This window comes from Nicotiana tabacum, chromosome 5 (assembly GCF_000715075.1).
Source record: "Nicotiana tabacum cultivar K326 chromosome 5, ASM71507v2, whole genome shotgun sequence".
Classification (NCBI taxonomy): domain Eukaryota; kingdom Viridiplantae; phylum Streptophyta; class Magnoliopsida; order Solanales; family Solanaceae; genus Nicotiana; species Nicotiana tabacum.
The window spans coordinates 57,472,737-57,478,618 of NC_134084.1; positions in this window are offsets into that span (position 1 = coordinate 57,472,737).

Sequence of the window (5,882 nt, forward strand, 5' to 3'; positions counted from 1 at the left end):
TCGATGTTTGGCAGAAATTTCGTGGGTCCGGAGCTAATTAGGCAGGCCCGGAGGCTTTTAAGTGCGACTTTTGTCATAAGTAGGTGTTGGGGCCTCTGTGCTTTGCACGGCTATTTAGGCTCAATCTTTGAGCCCGGCCTTGGCTCGAGCTTACCAGACCTCCAGTCTCTTGTGCCTGCATGATCGGATGATAATCATTTTTATTTCTCGCCCTCGGGAATTTGTTGTTTCCACTATTTTGGGTTCAGTCTCCGAGTCGCGTTCCAACTTGAGCGTTAATTCACCCTCAAGTTTTTTCGTTCCTGCATGGGCGGATGATAATCGTTTTTATTTCTCGCCCTCAGGAGTTTGTTGTTTCCACTATTTTGGGTTCAGTCTCTGAGGCGCGTTGCGACTCGAGCTTTAATTGACCCTCAAGTTTTTTCGTGCCTACATGGGCGGATGACGATGTTTTTTATTCCTCGCCCTTGGTCATTTGTTGTTTTACCTATTTTGGGTCCAGTCTCCGAGTCACGTTTCAACTTGACCCTCAAGTTTTTTCGATTTTTAATCTGGCGACAATGGCTCTTACGCTGTTTGGTCATTGAGACCTTTTAATATGCGATGCGGAGCTTGTATAGTTAACTATTTTGGATTCGGTCTCCGAATCGGGTCACGACTCGAGATCATTTTAATCCTCAAGTTGTCAATTTTTAAGCTGGCGATAATGGCTCTTACGCTTTTGCCCGTAGGCATTTTGTAAGTTTTGTATTCCTCTCGTTAATGTCTTTTTAAATAATTTTGCCTGACCCGTTGTCGGTTCTAGAAGAACCTCGATTTCAAGTCGTTAGCGGAGACATTCGAGCACCTCGTAAGGTTTTTAGCTCGTAGGCTGAAAAGGTCAAAGCCTTGCGATTTGGAGCTGACATGATTGAAGCAGGTTTGCCTGTTGAGGGAAACCTGTTTCAACCAGTTCTTTCTGAAGTATATTCGAAGTAGTGGCCTGCGATTTTGTTTAGCGACGGCAGGCGTCCCCGAGTCGCGTTAATTTGGCTGGATGAACCGTTTTGACCATAGTCATATGTGTTTGGTCGGAGCCATTTTTGGTCCCGAGTGATAGTTTAGGCGTCTACACCGAGGGTATGCCCTTTCGGGATTCTTACAAATGCGACGTATAGCCTAAACTTCGGGATTTTGAGTTTTGTGCCTGTAGTAAGGTCTTAAAAAATTGGTCATGCCTGTTAAGGTCTTACCATTTGTCATACCTATTGAGATCTTATAGTTTGCCATGCCTGCTGAGGTCTTACAGTTTGTGTTGGTATGTAGAATAGATCTGGTTATACCGAGTCTGCCCGCTCGAGGTCTTACGGCCTCGGGCTTCCCAGTGTAAGGCGTTTAGCGACAATCTCTGAGTCATCGAGTTTGCTTAGGCAAGAAGGACGCCATTCGTGAGCTCGGAGTTACCTTGCTGGGGCTTTATGAGCCCAGAGTTCCGACATGGGTCGTACGGGTGCCAAATTGTTGACACTAAGTCTCTGTTTACTTCGAGGCGCATTCGGTAGAGGGATCCCTGCTATGAGTATGCCGAACTTTCTTTTTGTTGGAATACGAGGTGCTTTCGGTGGCAGATACCCTTCGATTTATTTACATAAACATATATTGTTATGTTGAATCGATCTATATTAGATCGAATTTGATCGCTCGACGATTTTCATGTTGCCTCGCCTGAGGTTTTTGTGGCTTCAGAGCTTCGACCCGGAGGCCGTCTGAGCGTTTGAACTGCTGGCGTCCATTCCCTAGTTTTTGGGACGTTTTTGGTGAAAGAATTTGTTACCTTACTCTGAGAAGGAGTCTTCTTTTTTCTTTTGACAAAATGTATTCTTTGATTGCTTGATATAATAGTACATGTATTCGCCGACGGGGGCCTGACTATATGGTCATGGCTCATTCGACCGTTCGGCCCGATACATTATTTTCCCATAGGAAACTTATTTGGCATTTCCAAAACTCCTTCGAGCGGGTTGCTTTCCGAGGGAATGCCCCTCGCTATTCAAAAATCAGCTGCAAGGGAAGTCTTGAGCATTTTGCGGGGTTCCCCCTTAGGCAGCTCGCAGATGTTGCCTCGTTAAAAACCTTGCCGGTAAAAGCCCTTTTTTGGGACAAAAAACTCGGTCGAAGGAAAAGAGTGCAAAGGGTGTGTTTAGAGAGCCTTGAGGTCTTCTGAGAGAGCTAGCATTCTGGCAGCTCTGGTCGGGTGCCTACATAGGGGTTAGTTCCAAATTTGAAAATAAAAAGGGAGATGGTCATACCTTGAAGTGAGATATGCTGGCGATGCCTCGGGATTGGTTCATTATAATTGCCTGGGGTGGAGATGCGGCATGGATTTCTACTTCGTTTTGTTAAGATCGACCGAAGGTGAGGCCCGATTCGCTTTTTGGTTTATTCGGGGGTGGAGGTATGAGCGTTGGTACCACGTCGTGTATTGAGAACATTTCCCTTGCCGCGTGTTGTTCCCCGTAGACGATTTTGATCCCGTTCTTTGCTGAGAATTTTATCATCTAGTAGAGTGTGGATGGTACTGCTCTCATGTAGTGTATCCACGGCCGCCCAAATAAGGAGTTATACCTCATATCTCCCCCGATGACATGGAATTTGGTGTCTTGGGTCGTACCAGCCACAGTAACCGGAAGGACGATTTCTCTTTTCGTTGTTTCACTCGCCATGTTGAATCCATTGAGGACCCGAGTGGTGGGCATGATCTGGTCGAGCAGTCTGAGCTATTCTATCACCCTTGACCTGACAATATTGGTCGAGCTATCTGGATCCACGAGTACACGTTTTATCTAAAAAGAATTTACAAGGAAGGAAATTACCAGGGCATCGTTGTGGGGTTGAGACAGGGCCTCGGTGTCCCCTTCGCTGAATGTGAGGGCGTCTTCGGGGATATATCCCCGAGTCCGTTTTTCTCTGGTGATGGATATTTTTGTTCTTCTCATCATGGGTTTGTGTGGGGCATCGGCTCCCCCCAAGATCATGTAGATGACATGTTGCGGTTCGTTTACCTCGTTTTTCTTGGTTGCCTCCCTTTCCCGGAACTGGTTTTTGGCTTGATCACTAAGGAATTCCCGGAGGTGTCCTTTGTTGAGCAGTCGAGCCACCTCCTATCGTAGTTGATAGAAATCCTCGGTCCTGTGGCCGTGCGTGTTGTGGAACTCGCATACTAAGTTGTAATTCCTCTGCGAAGGATCCGACTGTATCGATTTGGGCCACTCGGCGTCTCTGATCTTACTGATAGCGAACACGATGACTGATACATCGACGCTGACGTTGTATTCCGATAGGTGGGGCGCATTCGTTGGCACTATGTTTCGATCAAACCTGGTTCTATTGATAAGCCCTTGAGGGTCCTGTCCTCGATCCACCCTCCGATCATTGTGAGGTAGGTTGCGCCTTGGGACATTCCTCCTATCTTCGAGGTACGGCTGGTACCTTTCTTTGTTTGGTTTTGATTCCTTTGCCAGGAGTCTGTTTGGGTATACTGATCCCGAAGGGGCTCCCAACTGGTCATCCTCGACTCTGATCTTTTACTGATACCGGTTGTGGACATCCGACCAGGTCATGGTCGGTTACTCGATCAGGTTCTGCTTCAGTTGTTTTGAAGCAACCGAGCTTTGTTCGTTCAGGCCTTGGGTAAAGGCCTGCACTGCCCAGTCGTCGGAGACTGGTGGTAGCTCCATGCGTTCCATCTGAAAGTGGGACACGAATTCTCGTAGCATCTCGTCCTCTTTCTGCTTGATTTTGAAAACGTCAGACTTCCTCGTTGCTACCTTGATGGCTCCGGCATGTGCCTTTACGAAGGAGTCTGCTAACATGGCGAACGAATCTATGAAATTGGGAGCCAAGTTGTGATACCATATCATGGCCCCCTTCGAAAGTGTTTCTCTAAATTTTTTTAGCAATACAGACTCGATCTCGTCATTCTTTATATCGTTGTGTTTTACTGCGCATGTGTAGGTAGTAACGTGTTCATTAGGGTCGGTGGTACTGTTGTACTTAGGGAGTTCCAGCATTCTAAACTTCTTTGGAATGGGCTTCGGGGTTGCTTCCTCGGGGAACAGCCTCTGTATGAACTTCTTCGAATCCAAGCCCTTGAGGATCGAGGGTGCACCTGGGATCTAATCAACCCTAGAGTTGTAGGTCTCGACCTTTTTATCATTGGCTACAATCATTTTCTCACCCAATTTGATCCTTTTGGTGAGGTCCTCGAGCATCTTTACTATGGCAGGGTCGGTTGTGGACCCGTTATTGCTTGATCTTTCGAGCACTCGCTCGGCGGGGGGAGCTGTTTCTGGCGTTGTTGTGTTGGGAGTCTTCAGATGGCTTTGTAACTGAGCAATGGCCAACTGTTGTGCCTGCAACATTTCAAAAATAATATGAAGACTAATTTCCTGTTCTTCTCGAGCAGGGGTTTTTTGGGCTTCCTGTCGATCGTTGTGTCGTATGCTCCTGTCGGTGTAGGAAGTTTCGTCGACTTGTTGTGCGTCCTGTGAATCCGTGTCCGCTAGAATTGGTCTGGGCGTGTTATCGGGATTCTGTGGTGGCGCTCCAGCGGTCGAGACAGCCACACCGTTTTCCCCGTGGTTTTCGAGGTTGTCGTTCTCAACTCTATTTACCGAGCCAGACATTTTGACCTGAAATCACGAGACCTTGGACAAGAAAAGGTGTGAAAGATAATTTGCGTTTGTGCAATGAAACCAGTAAGAAAATAATCACTATTATTTTTAGCCCCATGGTGGGCGCCAAACTATTTACCGTGAAAATGGTAACGACAATTAAATTTGTATATGGGATTCTAAAAATATGTGATCTATTTTTATGCTAGTTGTTAGAGGATATGATGCTAGGAATATGAAGTTTAATGATGAAATGCAAGCTAAAACGAGGCAGTAATTAAACTGGGAGGCCTACTGCCCGGGTATAGGACTGGTCGATGGGGACCTCGGGGTCGATATTCGGGCCGAGCTCGAGCTATCTGGGATAGTCAGGAATGGAATAACAGTTAGGTTATGATCAAACAAAGCTCTATATGGCCAAGCCAGGCGATAAATAAAGAACAAGTGGGAAAGTGATAAATGATAAAGTGGCCTCGAGCCAGTGAGAATGAGAAAGTTAGAAAGAAGAGAGAGATATTATTGCACTTGAGTAGAATAGTTGGAGCTCTCCTTACAGGGTGTTAGCGACTCCCCTTTTATAGGAGGAGGGAGCCCAAACTTAGTACAAGATACGTTGCATGATAAAGGAAATGGGATGGGACAGCTGGCTAGCTTAATGACGTATGTGTAGGCCGATGTCGAGCTGCTCAAATAGACTTGATCGACCCCGGATGCATTCTTCGGGAGATTCCCGCGTTCGTCGGGATTTCGGTCGGCATTATCCTTGACTGGGCATCGACATATCTTGAGGAAAGTGGGCGGCTCGAGACCCCGGGTCTACGGGATCACCCTCCGGAGCATTTTATCAAGGAGAAATTGGCCTCCCCGATTTCACCGCAGACAATATTCATACGAGGTCAAATTCAGACTTTCGAACTAGGGCGAAGTTAATCTTTCATGGTGAGTTCAGCGATGGCAGGGGGTGAGCTTACGTGAGATCGAACCATGACCCATTAGGAGTTCGACGGGGTCAAGCTTTGATTTGTTGATTCGGGTGGGCGAATTTTTACTTCCACTCGGCGATTGTCGACGGCTGTAAGGTCGTTAATTCGAGCAAGGTCAAAATTGTAACCTATCATAAATTCGAGTGGGGTCAAACTTTCTTTCCGTTTGGCGATGGCCAATGGCGCAAGGGTGTTAATTCGAGTGAGGTCGAAATTGTAACCTGTTGTAAATTCGAGCGAGGCCGAA